Source organism: Dasypus novemcinctus, chromosome 10 (assembly GCF_030445035.2).
Source record: "Dasypus novemcinctus isolate mDasNov1 chromosome 10, mDasNov1.1.hap2, whole genome shotgun sequence".
Taxonomy (NCBI): domain Eukaryota; kingdom Metazoa; phylum Chordata; class Mammalia; order Cingulata; family Dasypodidae; genus Dasypus; species Dasypus novemcinctus.
Window position 1 is genome coordinate 17,682,380 of NC_080682.1, and position 21,368 is coordinate 17,703,747.

General features: G+C 39.7%; 1 pseudogene; it reads left to right on the forward strand.

Moving 5' to 3' along the window:
* The first annotated feature begins 7,867 nt into the window (after positions 1-7,867).
* On the forward strand, positions 7,868-9,905 carry LOC101416891 (olfactory receptor 5A2-like; annotated as a pseudogene).
* Positions 9,906-21,368: the final 11,463 nt, after the last annotated feature.

Consider the following 21,368-nt stretch of genomic DNA (forward strand, 5'->3'; position numbering starts at 1 on the left):
TGTCGATAGGTATCATATATAGAGAAATGATAAAAGCTCAGGATTTCACTTAACCTAGTCTTTCTTTCACTGATTTTCTTTCTTTTTAAAATTGTGAAACTTTTATTTATATTCCAATAAATTAAAATAATGTATAAAATTATACATATTGAAAATTGAAAATAAATAAAAAAGAACACTATACATTTTGGCCTGAAACTGAAAGAGAGAAAAAGAGAGAACTTTGCTTGGGTTTACATGATGAGAACCTTGTTCACTCCACCTTACACCTTGATCTTTGGGGAAAAAAAAATCCTGAAAAAGAGATTAGAGAAATTAAGAGGAGAAGGAAGGGGACATCTTTGAGGTCAAGAATTATGGGAATTCTACCCTTATATTTTTCATATAACGTTTATATAATCTAAAGCTTCTTTAAAAGAATAACAATAAAAAAGAAAAATTTATATGGATTATAGGTGTATTTATATTGATTACATAATAATTATATGGTTTCTGTTGATGACAAGATAAAATTTTGTATATTTTGGGTTAAGTAAAACATATTAATAATATTGAAAAGCAAATAAACATCAAAAGAATTAGGGAGAATCTTAGAGGCTGGCACAAATTCAAAATTCTGCAATTTCTGAGTATAGATATGCCTGGAGCTTGTACCTTGTTAACTCCTCAGTGCCTCTAAGACTTCAGTCATGATGATTGTGATGGTTTGTTGAAGGAGGTAGGAACTAGTCCAAGAACCTAAGGCCTCTAGAGATTACAGAGTCTTAAATTTGAGAAGGAAGCTGCGGAATGACCAGAACTGGTGGTACCATAGAGACTGAGTCGAGTGAAGAGAATTTGGGGCATTTGCAAAGGAATATTGCTTTTTAAAGGATTTTATGGAGCAAGTTTCAGACATATTGCATTTTCATTTAAACAACACATTAAACTTCATATGGATCTAGTAAATAAATTTAATTATTTTCTATACCTGTGGGAAGTTGAGAGGTAAGCACTTGTCTTCATTTTAAAGACAGAATGTTTAGGCATATAGAAGCCTCCCATGTTTTTGCAGGTATAGCCAATGATCTCTCTAGAATTTCACAAAGTGACATTTGTGGAACATAAATGATTTTTTAATGGAGTACTGGGAATTGAACCCAGGACCTCATACATGGGAAGCAGGTGCTCAACCACTAAGCTACATCCACTCCCCACAAATGATTCTTACTGAACAAAAATATTTCCCTCCTTGGTCTACAAATGTACTTAGCTTTCAAACTCTGAAATTATTTTTTTCCAACTTGTCTTAAGAAGGTGTTCAGGAATTGTGGGAACATAGCCATTGGGCTAGGCAGATAAGGCTCAGCTCTTGCTAAGACAACAAAGGACCAAGGGCAGCCTTGTGTAGCTGCTTTGGGGTACGGCAAACTAGGACCCTGCTTCACAACACCCAGGATTGTGAGGGACAGAGAGAAGAAGAAGCCAAAACAATGGTTGTGAGTTATTAAACCTCCTGGCCTTCTGGAAGTTCTCCCCTCCCCCATCCCTGAGATATTAAGGGAGGGTAAAACTCCTGGCAATCACATCTAACTAGCAGCAGAGCAGACGTCTTCCTCCCTGCCGGCTACTTTGGATATAGGTAGAATGTGAATTTATTCTGAATTATCTAGGAGGGTACTGGAAAGACAAAGGAGCCTAAGGAAAATTGTCAGCTATTCACCCCTGTGGCTGGAAGCAGCACTTATCCCGGCTCTCAGGACAAATAGTGTGGGTGGAGATGCTGGCTCTCAGCTCCCAAAGGAGTGTGTGCGAAGAGTCCCTGGGAGAAAAAGGGATCTGGGTGGGTAGAGAGTGTTTTTTGTGTATGGTGAATTTGGCCAGATGAGCTCCCTTGAATATCGGAAGGGACCCTGACATGACAGGGAGAGGGGAGGGAGTCACACCCAACCTCCCACGTAAAGAAAAGAAGTAGATCAGACAGGAGACAGGGACAGACAGTTGCCTAATCAGCAAGGCTCTAGGAAACTGCAAGGAATCTAAGTTGACCAAGAGAAAGGGGTGAATAACCATCTGAAAAGCTAACCTAAGGAGACAGTTTAGCTCAGTGGAAGAATTCCTGCTTTGCACATATGAGGTCCCTGGTTTGATTCCCCACTCTTCTTAGAGAAGTGACCCACTGGGTTTTCAGGCAGCATCCAGCTGAAACTTTATAACAGGGAACATAAAGACATCTTTGTATTAGCTTTCCTGGGATCTCTAAATTTTATTTTTTAAAAAAGGTTCCCTTTAAAATTTTCCTTGTTTTACTCACTAAAACCTGGTCTATAATCTGCAGATGGCAAGCTGTAAGGTGTTTGACTGATGAACACGGGGTCTAAGAGGGAAGGCTGTTTTTCCGTGTTCCTTTTTTGTTGTTGTTCTCTCTTCTTCCTTCATTCCTTCCTCCTTTTTGAAAAAACAAATTGCTGGTGTTTTTTTTTTCCTTCTTGTTGTGTATCCCATTCTGTTTCCATTTTATATATATATATATTTTTTTTAATTTAATTTATTTGTAGTTTTCTTACCTAAGCTGTTTCTTGTATCTCCGTCATCTTTCTACTGTCCGTTTTCTACTGTTCTTTTATCCCACTTGTTTGTTCTTTAATTTTTCTTGTTTTTATTTCTCTTTCCCTTTTTCTTTATTCTCTTTCTTTTTACTTCTTTTTTTCTTTCTCTTTTCTTTTTTCTTTGCCTCTCTTCCCATCATTCTGGCCTTTTAATTCATTCTATATATTTTTCTCTATCCTGAGTCTTGCTTTATAGTTTCTATTCTACTTTTAAAATCTTATTCCTCTATACTTCTTACTTGTTAGTTATTCATTTTCCTAGGTCTTGAATGGTTCCTCTCCTACCTTTTACTATGATTATTACTATGATTCTTTTTCTCTTATCTCTTTCCTTTTCAGTGATCCTAATTTTTTTTTCAAGGGATCATAGACAAGAGTGAGGAAATAGAGTAAGAGGAATGAAGTGTCAAAGTGAAACTTTACCACACACAATAAACAACAACAAAATAAAACCCCAGAGTAGAGAGAGAAGCTTATCAGCTGAATAAACTCTTCAAGATAAACAGATGCTTAGACACCAAGAAAAACACACAAGCTATACTAAGACACAGAAAGACATGGCCCAGTTCAATGAACAAGCTAAAAACCAAGGAGAGATGCAGAACATGGAACAACTAATTAGAGATGTCCAAACAAATATCATGAATCAACTTAAAGAAGTGAACAAAGAGGTTAAGGATATTAAGAAGATACTGAAGAAATTGTAAACATACATAGAAAGAAAAAGGATATTATGCTGAAGAATGGGACAATTCAAGAAATCAAAAATACACTGGAAGCACATAACAGCATATTTGAACAGGCAGAGGAAAGAATTAGTGATGTGGAAGACAGTACATCTGAAATTGAACAGATAGTAGAACAGATAGATAAAAAGATAGAAAAATCCAGCAGGGACTTAGAGATTTGAATGACAACACAAAACACACAAACATATACATTATAGGCATCCCAGAGGGAGAAGGGAAGTGTAAGGGAACAGAAGGTGTGCTGAAGGAAATAATGGCTGAAAACTTCCCAACCCTATTGAGAGAGATAGATGTACATGTCCAGGAAGCATAGTACATCCAAAACAGAATAAATCCTCACAGTCCTACCCCAGAATATACTTGTCAAATTATCCAATGCAGAAGACAAAGATAGAATACTGAAACTATGGAGGCAAGAAGGCAGTTAAAGTGCTAGGATTGGTGAGCCAGTGCTTGCACAAGTGAGTCATGCAGCAAGATGATGATGCTAAAAAGAGAGATCAAGGTGAGAGTCTAGGTAAAGAGCAGCAGAAACCAAGAACTGAGATGGCGCAGCTGACAGGAAATCTCTCTCCATATCAGAGGTCCCCAGGATCAAATCCTATAGGAGAAAGCTGAGAAGAGAAGACAAAAAGATAAATAGATATAGAAGATCACAGAGAGACTGGACACAGCAGAAACAGCAGGGTGGGGGAGGAAAATAAATAAATATTTTACAAAATAAAAACATAGTGGGGAATAGCAGTCATATTCATTACCATGCTATTTCTAATAAACTGGTATCAGATTATAGTTGGAAGTGTTTCTTCTGAGACAAATGGGCAATTTAAAACTCAAAAAGATAACTCCTCCCATTTGAATAGCTCTTATAATATTTTTCATGTAGGTTGTATGTAATTTGATCATCATACAATTACACAATATCTATGCAAAGGGTCCAGTCTCACAAATGAAGGCAGCATGTATGTGAGATTAATTTGGGGGCCCAAGACAACACAGATGGCAATAGGCAAATCAGGATTCAAACCCATGGACACATGACACCAGTAGTGATTTTTTAAAAAAATCTATGTGCCCATTCTTCTCAACTGGTCTTTCACTATGTCATAATACCTCTTTTCAAGGATTTAAAAATCTGATTTAAAAGGGTATGAGTAACGTGAATTTTTGAACTACCTGTTATTAATTATATCGCCTTTATCTAAATATTTGTTTATTACTATCATTTATCATTTTCTTTCACATTAAGTTCAGTAAATTGCTTATCTCATTGGTCTGGGTCTTTTTCAGGATTGAATTGCTGGATAGTATTGAGCTCAGATGCCTGAGGATCGCATGGTACATCACCTGGAGAATGGGGAGCATACAACATGTTTCACAATGACCATTATTGTAATGCTGGGGTCTCATGCACTTGAGTCCCCAAACTGTAAAGCTGTCCTCACAATTTAGACACAATTCACAAGGTGGCAGCAATATTCTATTGGAGGTCTAAACCCAGTAGGGATCTGTGTAAATAAAGATTTCTTCATGTAGTTACCTTAACTGTAATTAAACTGTTTGGGTCATTGGAGGCTGTCTAATTAAGCTTCTCAGTTTCATTGCAGTAAACTGAGGCCCAGAGAAATCAAGGGCCCAGTATCCCACAGCAGAAGGGGGATTGGAATTCAGGGATTAGGAATTTTAGCCTAGTGCTTTTTCTCTCTTAAAAATTTAAAAATAATTCTAAAATCTTTAAATGCATTTTTATCATGGATTTGTTAGGCAGGACTGCTTGGTGGGAAGACTTTGGATCTATATTACATTGAAGTTTTTACTAGTCACTAGTGGAAGAAATGAAAACAGTACTTTTCAGACTCCAATTTGAGACTCAAGATAATGGATTTTTCTCTAGGCTTTGTCTTTTTTAAAAAAAAATTAGCAAATTTTTTATTATCTTTTTAAAAATGATAAAAAGATCACATAAAAATGTTGCATTAAAAACATAAGAGGTTCCCATGTACCGCACTTCCCCCGCCCTCCTCCCACATCAACAACCCCTTTCATCAGTAAGACACATTTATTGCATTTGGTGAATACAACCTAGAACAATGTCACACTACATGGGCCATAGTTTACATTGTGGTGGCTTTGTTTTAAAACAATTAAAATAGCCTCATTAAAACATGTTTGGTGGGGAGTGGGTGTGGCTAAGTGGTTGAGCACCTGCTTCCTATGGGTGAAGTCCCAGATTCAATCTCTGGTACCTCCTCAAAAATAAATAAAAAAGTAAATAACAAAAACAAGAAAAATGTATAGGTGATTCCACTCCTGTATCCACCAAATAACCACCTATGTTAATGTGTTCATCCAAACATGAAGGCAAATAATGTTTTAGGAGAATCTGTCAGCAAACAAATTCTAAGATACACAAATTCCTAGTGAGTTTAAGGTTGAGCTGAATCTCACTCATGCCCTGTGCTTCTCAACATTTGTAATACCATGTGAGGTTTATTTGTTGTAATGATATGTTTTTGTGTGTGTAGTTTTACTTCTGGACTTTCAATTATATTCCACTGATCTATATGTCTATCCTTACGCCAGGACCACATTGTTCTATTTTACATTTTTTATTGCAGTGACATATATACAAGTAAAAAGTTCCCACTTAACCACTTTCCAGTTCAGTAATAATTAGATTCACAATATTGTGTTATTATTACCAATATCCATTACCCCAACTTTTTTTATCACCTCAATTAGAAACGTGCACACAATAAGCAAGAACTCTCTCTCCTCTCCCGCCCTGGGTCCTGGTTAACTTATAATTTACTTTCTATTTCTTCTCCATGTTGTAGCCTGTATCAAAACTTCACTTTTTACTGTGGAATAATATTCCATTGTTTATATATATATACCACTTTCGTTTGTCCCTTCATCTGTTGATGAACACTTTCATGCTTTGATACTTTTTGTTGTTCACTTAAACTTCTGCTATTTTAATGTATTTGTAATTTGATTGGTTTTAAGTAAGGGTGTGAAGATTATGATGATATCCAGCTGAATTTCATAAGGTGATCTTCTTACTCATTTTCAAATTTCTTATAGAATTGGCTGCCACATACATTGAGTGTCTCTACTCTGCATTTTCCTGACCAAGGCAGACATTGACGACTACCTGTCATAATTGCTAATTTATGATTTGCTTGGTCTTGAACTTCTCAGTCTTATTCTATGTAGTCATTATCCTTTAATCAGACTTTTCACAAAAGGTAAAAGCTATTGCCATCCTGTATGATCAGCTTTTTTTCTAAACCTAGGAAAATGTATAGATCCTAATGATGGATTTAAACTAAAAAACATTTAACCTAGAACTTCAGCATCAGGATCTCTTGGGCCAGTTTTTCCCCAATCCTGACTAAGAATGCTTTGCCTGAAGACCTTCCCTACCTTTCTTGCTCATAACATATTTGGGAGACAGTTTACCTCCTTTTCTTTCAACTATCTTAGTTGCTAAATTCCCTTCCCTAATTTCAGCCTATTGCCTTGTGTGTCAAGAGTCTCAGCATTTATACCCCTTCATGTAGAAACAATTAACTCTTATCAAATGTATTCATTTAGGAAAAGTTTAAAAAAAGAGGAAATAAATTTCTTAAAATTTTAGCTATGCTTACAGATCCAGACCTTCAGAGCTTGAGGGATCCTTGGAAAATTGTTGTAATTTACTCAGGCCCTGAGAGGTTAATTGACTCACCCACAGTGACACATCCAGGTAGTAGAAGCACTTATATGGCACCCAAAATATTAAATAGAAAATGAACTGTTTTCATCACAATGAAATTAATCACAATGAAAAGTAAGAAAGGATAGACATCATGTGGCCATGCTCAGGGAGAGAGTTGATGATGTCATTAGTTAATATTTGTTGAGGGATTTCTATTCCTCAGGCACTGTGCCCAGACCTTATTTACATCTCATTTAAATATCACAACTACCTTTTTGAAGTAGATATTATTATCACACCAGTTTTACAAATGGGTAAATTGATATTTAAAAGCTTAAGAAACATTGCCCGTTTATATTAATAAACAGGCAGGGCCAGAATTTGAAACTTTTGCGAGCCTGCAGTTTTTCCCCCTCCCCCTTGAGATGGCTTTCTTGTCTGTTTGCTCATGTCTGGTTTTTGTTTTTTTTTTTCTTTAGGAGGCACCGGGAACCAAGCCTGGAATCTCCCATATAGAAGGCGGGTGTCCAACTGCTTGAACCGCATCTTGCTCCCGGAACCTTTGTTTTTAACAACTATATTTTAGTACAAGATCTGGTATGTTTGTGTGTATGGCTTACATCTAACAAAGGGAATCTTAAAGCAGAAAGCTGCCCACTAACTCAAAAGGGAAATCTTCCTGGACCCAGAACAGGAAAAGCTCAGAGGAGAATAATATAGGGGAATGAAAGAATGCTCTGGTGATGGATTGGGCCCTTTCACCATCACTCTTGAGAACAATTAGCTCTCAGAAGTGTTTGGCTCTAAAGATGGTTGTGTTGTTAACCATGGACCCAAGAGTAAGTAACAGAGGGCAGCCTCTCAGAGGAAGAATGTGGCTATCTCTACCCATTAAAATAATCACCTTCCAAAGGCCATTTTGCCAACTTGGTAACAAAGAAACAGAAGTTCCAGAAGCAGGTATTACTATTTGTTTGAGGCTAAAGTACAAAAAAAATTGAACCAGAAACCAGGCATAGACAGTGGAAAATGCAGATGAACTAAAGGTTGAAAAGATGTAATCAGAGCAGAGCAGCCAACGTTTCTTCTCTTACAGCATAGATTCCAGGATACTTTTGCCTGAAATAATTTAGTATGTCCAGGTCCTTCTCTCTTTTATCATTCATGTAACAAATGACAACTAAAAATATATAGCCTATTCCCCTTATTATCTGTAAATGAGGCAGAATAACACTACTCACTTCCAGGGTCTATTAACAAGATTAGAGGGCTTAATATAAATCAAATCCCTAGTACAGTGTCCGGTACACAGGAAGCATTCAATAAGTGTTTGTGGTTATTTTATTATAATTTAGCATTCATTATAGGCAAACACTATTCTAGGTTCTGCTGATAATCAGTGAAAAAAATCCTTTGTTCATTCAACAAATTTTACTGGGTCTTATGGAAATGTTTTAGGCCCTCAAGATAGATCAATAAACAACAAAAAAAAATCTTTACCTGCCTTTGAATAGCTTACTTTTTGCTATCGAAGCAAATCAGCCTTTATATACTTTTGACAGGGTTAAAAGATCGATGTCATTATGAAAAGTGGTATTGACTCTTCTTGGCTTTAGTGACCAATGAAGACTCAGAGGGGTGAAGTGACTATTCCAAAGTCATCTAGTGGTTAGGAATGGAACTGAGGACACCTCTCAGGTTTCTGATTCCTAATCTCTTTTAGACCACAAGGTATATGGTGTAAACATTTTAAACAGTGCCAAACGATTATTATATACGGACTTCCTCTGAAAGGACTTTGCTTAGGAGATGGCTGGGACGTTAACTGTACATCAACTGTCTATATGACCTTCAGGAAATATCATTCATATAATGACAAGCAAAATATGACTGTAGGATTGCTTCATTCCTTGTGCAGGAAGCAGGTCTATGGCTGCAGTTAGAAACAAAATCCCTTCTGGGATTTTCAGATGATCCCCACATGAAGATTTTCCTTTTTGTGCTCTTTCTGGGAATCTACTTCATGACATTGACTGGAACCTGAGTCTTATTGCCCTCATCAGATGGATTCCCACCTGCACACTACCATGTACGTCTTCCTCTGTAACCTGTCTTTCCTGGACATGTGCTAAGTGTCCTCCACAGCTCCAAAACGCTCTCTGACATCATCACAGAGAAGAAAACCATTCCCTTCATTGGCTGTGCCATGCAATATTTTGTCTTCTGTGGAATGGGGCTGACTGAATGCTTTCTCCTGGCTGCCATGGCCTATGACCGGTATGCCGCGATCTGCAACCCGTTGCTCTACGCCACCCTCATTTCACACACACACTTTGTTTAAAGATGGTGGCTGGGTCTTATGTGGGTGGATTCCTTAGTTCTTTGATTGAGACATATGCTGTCTATCATGATTTCTGTGGGCCCAACATGATCAACCACTTCTTCTGTGACCTTCCCCCTATTCTGGCTCTGTCCTGCTCTGATACTTTCGCCAGCCAGGTGGTGACCTTCATTATGGGTGTAGTTGTTGGTGTGGTGTCTGCCCTTGTGGTTCTCATTTCTTACAGTTACTTTGTTGCTGCTGTCCTTAAAATCAATTCAGCTAAAGGTAGAACCAAGGCTTTCAGCACTTTTGCCTCCCACCTGACTGCTGTGACCCTCTTCTGGTTCTGGTCTCTTCATGTACATGTGACCTAATTCAAGGCACTACTTAAACAGGGACAAGGTGGTGTCCATATTCTATGCTGTGGTGATCCCCATGGTGAATCCCATCATTTACAGTCTGAGGAATAAGGAGATTAAAAATGCCATGACAAAGCTGTGGAAAGGGACCTTGTGCTAGCTCATGGACATTTGTTTTTCTGACTCCAAGCTGGTGTTTACAATGAGGCTTTGAGCTGGGACAATTGTGCAGGCATTTATATATCTTTTGGGGAATAGTTCACCTACGCAATGGTTCTTGTTGACCAGGCTATTTCTCCTTTTCCATTCTTGCTCTAATAAGTTTATCTATTGGTTATTAGAACAATATTTTGGTCATTATTGGTTTCTAGAAAGATCAGGATTTAAAAATGCTCAGTTAAACAGAAAACTCCACCATGACAAAGATTGAACAACTCTGAATACCAAAATATAAATCATGTCTGTAGGAGTTAAACCAATTAAAAGTAATTCATCCAGCATTCAGGGCAGAGAATGTTAAGGTGGAAAAGGAATATGGAGCATAATAATCTGAGGAGGTGGACAGTTTTTTGAAAGACATTTGCCTTCCCCCATTTTTCGATTCTCAAATGCTTCCTTAAGGCCCGTGAGGATCACAAGGGTAGAACCCTGCCCTATTTGAGAACTACTGCCATAGCCAGTCACTGCAACTGGTGAGGGTATAGTACTGACACTTCAGGTGCACAAAAGCAAGAAAGAGGTTGAAGACGTCTGATTCTGGTCTTGACTGAATAAATGGGACATCCTCATTATCAGTTTAATGAGCCGTTCAAAAAACAGTCACTGAACTGGCTGAAGCAAAACCAATGAATCATCGCTTAAGCCTAAACTAACAATCTTTCTTATCGACACTCAAAGTTCCTTAGGAATCTAGAGATGAAGATTTGAGTAAGAGGATTCTCTGTTTTGTCCAAGTTTGCAGCGAGTTCTAGAAGAGAATTTAGACAAGGAATTGAAGACAGTGATTTTTCTGCCCTACATTTTATTAGAACCTATTGTGTGTCCTTGAACTGGCAGTAAAGATCTTGAATAAATATTATTCAGCTGTAATCTGTGTTGGGTAGAACATAAATAAGTACCTGTGTGGCCTTGGGCAAGATAGTTGGACCCTTTGTGCCTCAGTTTCTTCTGTAAAATTGGAATAATAATTATCCCATAGATTATTGTGAGGAATTAATCGATCCAGTAAATGCTTGCACTAGTGCTTGGTATAGAGTAAAATCTCCAGAGGTGATATAATTTTTGTTGAAATTATTATTTAGCTATAATGATGTGATTATATCTGAGCCACAGATATAGAGGATGTTCCCTTAGTTTGACAGAAAATGTCATCTTCCTAATAGCTTTGCTGCATTGAAAAGTGGGTCTGAGAGACTATAGTGAAGAGTGATTGAATGTATTCATTTTTCAGTCATCAGACACGTTGTTATTAGTCCTATATGTGCCATTTTGTAGCCTTGTGGCTTTAAGCAATAATCCCTCAGAGACCCATTTTCCTCACCTGTGAAATATGGATAATAACTGTTTCTATCTCATAGAACTGATACAAAAACTAAAACAGAATATGTATAAAAGGATTTAGCCCAGTGCATGGCTTATGGTAATAGTTAAGAAATGATAGCTAATATTATAAGCCAGTTAGCCAATATTGTTAGTCAATTTTGTAAAAACCAAGAACCACCCAGGTTAATATGTTTTTTAAAATAAGACAAATGAAATAGTTTTGGAATATCCAGGCCAACTGAGACATACCAGTGTTGGTGAAAAGGCATGCCCATGCCTTTCATCACCTCTATTTCTCATGCATATCAGAAGCAGTCCTTAGGGAGGGAGGAAAGAGCAAGGGTTCATAGAGGTTACCACACAGAGATATTACCTTGTGCCAATTCTGTCAGCTAGCTGGACCCCTCTCCCACTTTCATTACAGACATTCTCTCCACTACCTTTTTTTAAGATTTATTTTTTATTTATTTCTCTCCTCTTCCCCTGCCGCCTCACTCCCCCTCCTGATGTCTGCTCTCTGTGTCCATTCACTGTTTGCTCTTGTGTGACTGCTTCTATCCTTATCAGCGGCACTTGGAATGTGTTTCTTTTTGTTGTGTCATCTTGTTGTTGTGTCAGTTCTCCATGTGTGCAGCTCCATTCTTGAGCAGGCTGGACTTTCTTTCGCTCTGGGTGGCTCTCCTTACGGGGTGCACTCCGTGCGCATGGCGCTCCCTACGCAGGGGACACCTTTGGGCGCAACAGCACTGCACATGGGCCAGCTTCACAGGGGTCACGGAGGTTTGGCAATTGAATTGCGGACCTCCCATGTGGTAGGCAGATACCCTATCCATTGGGCCAAGTCTGCTTCCCTTTCCTTATATATATTAAGGCACCCTGGTTATGTGCATAAATGTTTATGATTGTTCTTCATATTTGATAGATTACCCCTTTTATTAATATATAGTATCTTTCTTTGTCTCTTAAAATAGTTTTGCTTTAAAAGTCTATTTTGTCTGATAACAGCATAGCCACTCCTGCCCTTTATTTGTTATTGTTTGCATGCAAAATTGTTTTTGAACCATTCACTTTCAGCCTCCTTGTGTCCCTGTTTCTAAGGTCAGTTTCTTATAGACAACATATAGACAGGTCATATTTCCTTATTCATTCTGCCAATCTGTGTCTCGTGGTTGGAGAGTTTAATCCATTAACATTCAATGTTATTACTGCCAAGGATTTACTTACTTCAGCCATATATATATTTTTAGGTTCATGTATGCCATATGCTGTTTTTATTTTTTTAGTTATTCCTACCAATAATTTTCTTTCCTCCATCCTTCTCTCTCCTGTTGTTTTTCTTTCAACCTGCAGACATCCATTTAGTATTTCTTGAAGGGCAGGTTTTTGTTGACAAACTCAATTTCTGTTTATCTGTGAATATATTGAACTCTCCCTCATTTTCGAATGCCAGCTTTGCTGGATACAGAATTCTTGCTTGGAAGTTTTTTTCATTTAGCTCCTTAACTATGTCATACCATTACCGTCCTGTTTCTGTGATTTCACATGAGAAATCAGCATTTAATCTTATCAAGCTTACCTTGTTTGTGCGGGATCTCTTTACTGTTGCTGCTTTCATTATTCTTTCTCTGTCTTGAGCACTGGACAAATTGACAAGCATATGTCTTGGCATAGTCTGTTAGGATTTATACTGTTTGGAGTGCACTATGCTTCCCATGTACATCCCTGTCTCTCAAAACAGTTTGGAAATTTTCAGCTATTATTCCCTCCAAAACTCTTACTTTCTCCTTTTCCCTTCTCTTCTCCCTCTGGGATGCCTATAATGTACATATTTGTGCATTTTGCATTGTCATTCAAATCCCTAAGTTCCTGCTGGATTTTACTATGTTTTTATCCTTCTCTTTTACTGTCCATTTTTGTTGAGATGTACTGTCTTCCACATCACTGATTCTTTCCTCTGCCTGTTCAAATCTGCTGTTACATGGTTCCAGTGTATTTTTGACTTCTTGGATTGTGCCATACCTCACCATCATATCTGTTATGTTTTAATATATGTTTACAATTTCTTCAGTATGTTCTCCCAGTATCTTCTTAATATCTTTAATATCTTCCTTGATTCATTAAGTTGATTCATGATATTTGTTTGGCTATCTCTGATTAGTTGTTCCAAGTCTGCATCTCCTCATTGTTTTTAGTTTGTTCATTAAACTGGACCATGCCTTGCTGTTTCTTAATATGGCTTGCAATTTTTTGTTGGTGTCTAGGCATCCATTTATCTTGATGAGCTTATTTGGTTGGTTAGCTTCCTTTTCTACTCTAGTGCTTATTTTGTTGGTGTTTTTGTGTGCTGGATAAGGTTTCCCTGTGATACTTCATTCCTCTTTTTCTGTTTTCTTGGTGTTGTCTGTGTTCACTTCAAAAAATATTAGGAGAAGAGGAAAGGTAAGAGATAAAAAGAGAAATAGAATAATAGTAATTATAATAAAAAAGGTAGAAGAGGAACCATACAAGACCTATGAAAATAAATAATTAATGTGAGTAAAAAAATCGTAACATTCAAAGTATTAAGAAAAAAATACTGGTATAGAGAAAATGCTATAAGAAACAAAATAGAGAAAAATACATAGAGTGAATTAAAAGGCCAGAATAATGAGAAGAGAGGAAACCAAGAAAAAAACCAAAAAAAAAAAAGAGAAAAGAAAGAAAAAAGGAAAAAACAGTGCGAGAAAGAAAAAAAATTAAAGGCAAAACAAATAGAGATGGAATGATAGAGAAACAACAGAAGGCAGAAGATAAATATATGAAGGAAAGAAATAAAGTAGGTAGAAAAAAATTGGTAAAATAGAGAAAAAGCAAGCAAATAAAGGGGAAGCAGAACAAACAAGAAAGAAAGCACCAACAACTGAAAAAGAAATAACCAAGAAAATACAGCTTTCTATCTGAGCTCCCTAATTTGCTTCTCAGGTTCCTGGTGTTCATCAGCCAATCACCCAGCAGCCTGACATCCACAGGTGATGCATTGGATTTTAGTGTGTAAAATAAGGAGACAAAAAGAGGAACCTTTTAAAAAAATACAGATCCAAGAAATCAGCTTTAGTTTGCCTTCATTATCTGTCCAGTTCTCTCCTGGATGATGCTGAACAGTTTCCCTTCTGTCTATTTCCAAAGCAGCTCTCTCAGATAGGAGCTTGACATTTCTCTGCTCTATTTTATGAGAGTTGGACTCTGCCTACCTATTTTGATGCCATTTACCTGGAAGGCTCAAAGGTACCTTATTTTGACAAGAAAGAAAATGAAGTAACAGAGCTCTCAATTGAAGTAATTGGGAAAAAAATGTGAATACAAACCATAAGGATAATAGAAAGAAAAAATAAAAAACAGAAATATATTGGAAAAGAGAAGAAAAATTGATAACTAGATTTGACTGACAGAATTTTATGAAAATAGATAAAATATGGTGGCATATGTTACAGGAAAGTCAAGATTACTCATATTTAGAGGAAAGCCTAAGTATGAGAGAGATTTTGAAATTTAAGAAAACGCATCCACAGTCATAAGAAAACACAACCAAAAAATGGAAGAATTGTGTAATATTCTGGAAAATGTTAATAACATTGACTCCACAACTAGAAAATAAAAAGTGGACTAATAACCGGAACATAAAAGCTGAAGTTATCAAATACCTTTCTGCAAATAAGTCTAAAGGTCTCAGTGGGTTTTGTGGTTTTATGGACAGCTCATGTCAATGTTACAAGAAAAAATTTAGAACACTAAATGTGATTAAAAGCTACCAGTGTATTTTAAATTGACTTTCACCCATCAAGAAATGTGTTCTTTTTTACATAGTATAGGTTCACAAGAGAAACACAGACAGTAGTTGGGGTATTAAAGAAACAATAGCCTGGCTAACCCAGTAAAGTCAAATCAATCCTGGCAGTAATTTACGAAGTTGGGCATCTTGCTCATTTAATTTAATCCTATTGATATTTTTAAATCAGTCTGATACCAAACATTACGATTACTGTCAAAAACAATGACAGAACAATTAGTGTCTCATCACTTGTGAATGTGAAACTTAAAATCATAAATAAAATATTGAAATTGTGTCCTTTTACAGTAAGTTAAAACAATTAGAAATAAGAAAGATTTATATCTTGAATCAAAGTATGGTTTTATTATCTTAAACATATATACCAATACATCAAATTTAAAAGAAAAAAATAAGTACAATTAGGTGTAATGCTCATTTATGCTTTCCTATCTGTTTTTTTTATGTTGGTATGTGTCCTTAAAGCTGACTTTGACAATACCCTTTCTCTAATCCTTTAAGATGGCCCTTCTTCTAGCAGGAACACTGGCATCATTTAGAGTGGTTTGGGGAGGAGTCTCAGTTTCTGTGACATTATATATCTGTCTGTTTTTGGTTCCATACAGGGAAGTGAAGATTGTTTCACAGCAGGCACTCCAATTCACCTTGATCTCTATCACTTACATTAACAAGTTCCCTAATATTCCAGGTTCTGAGCAGTGTCTGGCACATAGCGTTCCACATAATTGATAGTTGCTACATAGCATTCACATAATTGATAGGTGCTGAGTAAATGTGTCAACCTAGGACTTTAGTACAATTTTAGTATTTTGATTCTTCTTAAGTCTAAATTATCCTGCTACTTATATTCAGTAATGTTTCTGAAAATGCTTAAGGAAAAAGAAAATGAATGATTCATATGGCATATAGGTTTTCAGTAGCATTCTGAGGGAAATTCAGTTTTCATGGCTATTAAATGTTTAGGCTCTAATACATTATAACAACATATATTCATTTCTTAAAAAAGAAATAGCTCTTTTTTCAGATAAATGAATTAAAACTGCATCCAGGCCACCATTTCCCCCTCCCCCACAACATCTCTTCCCCTCTTTAGAAGAAGACTAGAGCTTTGTTCTCTGTAGAATGGAATCAGGGACTATGGGCTTTGGACCCTCTAGCATATATAAGAGGCACTGCTGTAAACAGAAAAACTAGGGTAATTTTTACCAGGTAAAAAGTGAGATTCTTTCTGCATGATGTCCCTACTCTCGCCATACACCCAGCCCATTCACTATTCAACTTTCAGAACACTCCTAAATGGGATGGTATCTTCTGGGCAGAAGCCTAGAGAATTCCTCTGTAGAAGTAAAACTGTACAAGAGAAAAACCTTGCTGATGGTTATAGTAGGGATCTGTCAGAACAACTGTGAAGTCCTTTCCAGTTTATAGAGCAGTAAAGTCCGTCAGAGAACAATCCCGGACCAAGAAATGCAAACTGTGAATCTTGTTTGGTAGTGCCTCACTCTGCAATGTGAAAATGTGGCCAAAGATCACTAGACAGAGCCCCTAAAACAAACAAACAAACAAACAAGACAAAAAGAACCATGACAAAGAATGCAGATGAGTACAAGTATATATAAAACAGAGTACCAACATTAATATACTCAGAGATTAAGATATGTTTTTAAAGCAAGAACAGTGTGATATATTAGAGGAGTAAAAATAAGGATAGCACCAAAAATTACACTCTTTTAAACTGACACAACTTTAAAAGACATGTACAACATGATTAATTACATTGAGAGTTATATTACACACATTAGTGGTTCATTTATTCTTTTACTAGCTAGCACTCAAATATCTTCCTTTGACAAGTGTCTTGACATTTTTATAGACCAGGTGTCAGTAATACCCTTTTCTAATCTCAGCAATCATTGTTTGGTCCCAATTCTTTTCAGGACTGATTCTTGATTGGCCTAAGTCAGAAATTCCTGAACTGAAAATTTAAAAAAAACATTATTCTTGTGAGATGTATTGGTGTGGGTGTGATATATTTATTAAATAATACCAGTGTAGTGTGGACTTAGTAAGGGGCCCAATGTTTTCATCTTTCTGGCAAAGAGGTCCATGGAACAAAAAAGATTGAGAACGTCTGGTCTAAGGCAATCATGAGACAGAAAAATAGAGGGCATAACCCAATCAAAGCAAGAGAAATGAAAAATGGTTACTGGGGTTTCTGGGAAAAAGAAGCCTTTCCTTTTTTATTTTTTGGTGGAAACTTCCATAAGACTCTTTCTTTTGGATGATGTAGAGTGAGGCTGTGAGAGCTGGAACTTGGCCAATTTTGCCACCATGAAAATAATTAGCAGAAGATAGACATTGACTCTGTAGGATGTGCTAAGAAATAGGATATTTCATCATGTTTTTTGACCTTCTGATTCTAATCTCTGACTATCTCAGTTTCATGAGCCAATAGATTTACTGCTTCAGTTAGTTTGAATTTTCAGTCATTAAAAATAAAAGATTCTTGATTCTGAAAATAATCTTGTAATATATTCCAAAAATCACAAAATAAGACTCCGTTTGACTAAGTGGTCTATATTCTCAGTGTTATTTATCTGCTATTTTAACAACTATTGATGAATATAGTGATATCAAATGAAAATTCTTTATTATTGCTCCTACAGTTCCTGTTTGTTAGTAATTTAGAAACAGCTTAGCTGTGTGGTTCTGGCCCAGGGCCTTTCAAGAGATTGTACTCAAGTAGTTGGTTTGAACTGAAGCCATCTGAAGGCTTGACTGGGCTGGAGGACCTGCTTGCAAGATGATCATTCACACAGCTGGCACATAGGTGCTGGAGAGAGGCGGAGGCCAATGCTCTCTTTGTTTTATGGTTGGGTAGATTTAATATGTAAGGGAAATCTAGAAGCCCATGAATTCCATGAAGCAAGTATCACTGAGGGCTATCTTGGAAGCTGGCTTCTGTTTCCAAATGTTGGAAATGTTTCAGAGTAAATATATTCAAGGATATTTTTTAAAAATTGAAAATAACTTACATGTTATATTAAAGAAATCATTGAATGAATTGGTATAGTCAGTTGTCTATTATAACATGGATATCCAAAATGAATATAAAAACCATGCAAATGGAGAAATGTAACACTTACCAAACACTCAAGAGTCTTTAACAAATTATCCACAAACTCAGGTGCTCAGGAAATTCATTTTTCATTGTCTTTATATAGGTCCATTTCTATGTTGTGTTCTCCTCTTTTTTCCAACAGGAAAAAAAGCAGTCTATTCATGAACCTTTCCATTTAGTCCCCAGGTTGTGTTCAAGAGTGTGGGCTATGGTGTGGACCATTGGCCATGGGGTGCAGCGATGCCCAGAGATGTACTCACCAGATGCAATGGACATGTCATGATGATGGGGGAGAATGTTACTGTGGGGGGAGTGGTGGGGTGGGGGTAGTGGGGGTGAATGGGGACCTCATATTTTTTTAATGTAATATTTTTTTTAAATGAATAAAAAACAAACAAACCTATGTCTGATGAGAAGAAAAGAGGCAGAAGAAGCTACATGAACAAGAAAAAAAAAGTCTGAGTGGGCTTGAATGATGTCAAGTTATGTATGCATTTTATCCTTGACATCTCTCCACACCAGCAACTCATAAAATTTTAGATTCTCTCTTGTTAATCCTAAAGGTCCATTAGCTCCTATGACTCTGCTACTTTCAGCCACTCTTGGTTAAGTAGGAATTGTTCTCGCATTCTCTACTATGGTACAGGAAATTCTGCAGGACTCAAGCCCTCACTGCTTAATGACTGTCTCTCTATCTGGACTCCCCACATTCAGTTCCTCTTAAGATTCCAGTTGCCAATTTTGCTTCTATCCAATAAATGGTCAGTGTTCTTCTGCTCTTGTTTGCGGTCACCCCTCGGGCTGAAGTGTGGTTTGCTGGCCTGGCAGGGGAGCGGCCGCGGTAGGCCTAATTCCGCTGCCCCCATAATAGGGTGGTTGGTCGGGCCCACCGCCACCCCTGAAGGAAGCTCGGCATGGGCGCAGAGTGCCCTCGGGTCTCCCCTTCTCGGCAGCCATGCTTCCGCGGCCACCCCTCCTCCCAGATGGCGCCACCCGATGCCTTGTGGGGCGGCACCCTTCTTCTTCCTTCTCCCTGCGCAGGCGCAGGGCAGAAAATTCCAGTCTGCCCTTTTCCCCTCCCCCGACAGCAGCAACAGCCAGGCGTGGGCGGAAAAATCCAGTCTGCCCTCCACCCCAGCAACAGCAGCCACCAATCCCTAAACCCTGCCCCTTCCCCCAGCAACAGCGACAGCCAATCTCTAACCACCACCCCTCCCCCGTCCAGTACCGCCCACTGACCTTTCGCCGGCAACCAATCAGAACAGGGCGTGGCTTCGACCAATCAGCCTTCCCCAGCCCCTATAAAACTGTTGCCTCTCCCTCAGTAAAGTGGACTTGCGTGTTTACCTTGTCTCCGCGGTAGTTCTTCTGCCGTGCGCCCTCCAGTCCTGAGAGCCCCCGACAAGGGCCTGGCCTCCCTTGTCCCCAGTTCGTCGCCTGCTTCTCCGGGCGACCCCTTCGTCGCCGGCTTCGCCGGGCGACCCCTTCGTCGCCGGCTTCGCCGGGCGACCCCGTCAGCCGAACCGCGCAACCCCTTGTGAGACCGATCCCTCGTCTGCTGCCGGACCGACCCCTCGTCCCAAGCGGGACCGACCCCTCGTCCAGAGCTGGACCGACCCCTCGTCCGCAGCCAGACCCCACCTCTACCGACCGAGCAAGCCGCCGCAGTTGGCGCCCAACGTGGGGCAGAGCAACCCCACCGCCACCGACTGAGCAAGCCGCCGCAGCTGGCGCCCAACGTGGGGCAAAGCAACCCCACCACAGCACAACGTGGGGCAAGGCAACTCCACCACAGCCTCACTCCATAACCTGGCGCCCCCCCCCCCTCTTCTCACCGTGGGACTTCTCTCGTGCAACATTGCTGCTACCTGAGCCTTGGCTACCTCATATGATCCACGGCGGTCTGGGAGAATCGCTGGATGGCTTTCTCCTTCCATGTCGGGGGCTTATACCGACCCGCTATGATTAAGAGGAGCCTTGGATTTCTCGGGAGCGCGCGCTTGCACGTCTGAAGTAATCCCACCACAGCCCTACGCCCTCCTCTCTTCTCACCTTGGGACTTCTCTCGTGCAACATTGCTGCTACCTGAGCCTTGGCTACCTCATACGATCCACGGCGGTCTGGGAGAATCGCTGGATGGCTTTCTCCTTCCATGTCGGGGGCTTATACCGACCCGCTATGATTAAGAGGAGCCTTGGATTTCTCGGGAGCACGCGCTTGCATGTCTGAAGTAACCCTACCATAGCCCTATGCTCTCCTCTCTTCTCACCCCTATCTTTTCGCTCTGCATTGCTGCTCCTGAACCTTGGCGACCTCATATGATCCACGGTGGTCTGGGAGAATCGCTGGATGGCTTTCTCCTTCCATGTCGGGGGCTTATACCGACCCGCTATGATTAAGAGGCGCCAATAAAACTCTCAGGAGCACGTGCCTGAGCACCTCCACCCCTGCCTTCACCTCTGCCTCCTCCCCTTCACGCTTGCTCCCCTTTGCCTTGCTCCACTGCTCGTCGTCCCGCCCTCCCCTCGTCGGGGCCTTCTTTTGGCCCGCGACCACCGTCGGAGCCCCACCGGCTCCGACCCCTCGTCTCACCGCGCACCTCGGCTCCCATCGCCGCGCTCTCAAGGATGCCGCTCAGCCAATCTGGGTCCCCGGGAGATACGTCAAACCCGCCACCTCAGCAGCGGATGTCCCGCAGGGCACGGCGCCAGATGCGAGTGATCCAGCACCAACTGAGCCAGCTCACCCTCCACCCCGAGAGGCAACCATCCAACCCTGAAGTCCGTTCACTGCTTGCACTCTACCGTCAGTGCAGACGCCGCAACCCTCGCCATGCTGCCGAGCCAATTAACATAGTCTCTCTCCTTCTCCTTATGCTCTCCCTCGCCACCTCTGGCCAAGCTAACCCCTCTCACCAGCCCCGCTAAACGGCCCGCAACCCGCTTTCCCCGGCCCGCAGCTTGCGGAGCTTCCTCCTGTCTCGACCTCACTCCTCTTCTCAGCCATCCAAAGCGTCCTTTCTCGTCCCCCGCCCCCCTCCTTTTTTCGCTTAAACCCCTACTGCGTTGCAGATTGGGCCGCCCCATGTTGGCCCGCCCCATTAACATCGGCCTCTCTCGCGCCCGTGAAGACTTTGGCCTTCTTATTGTCCTCGCCT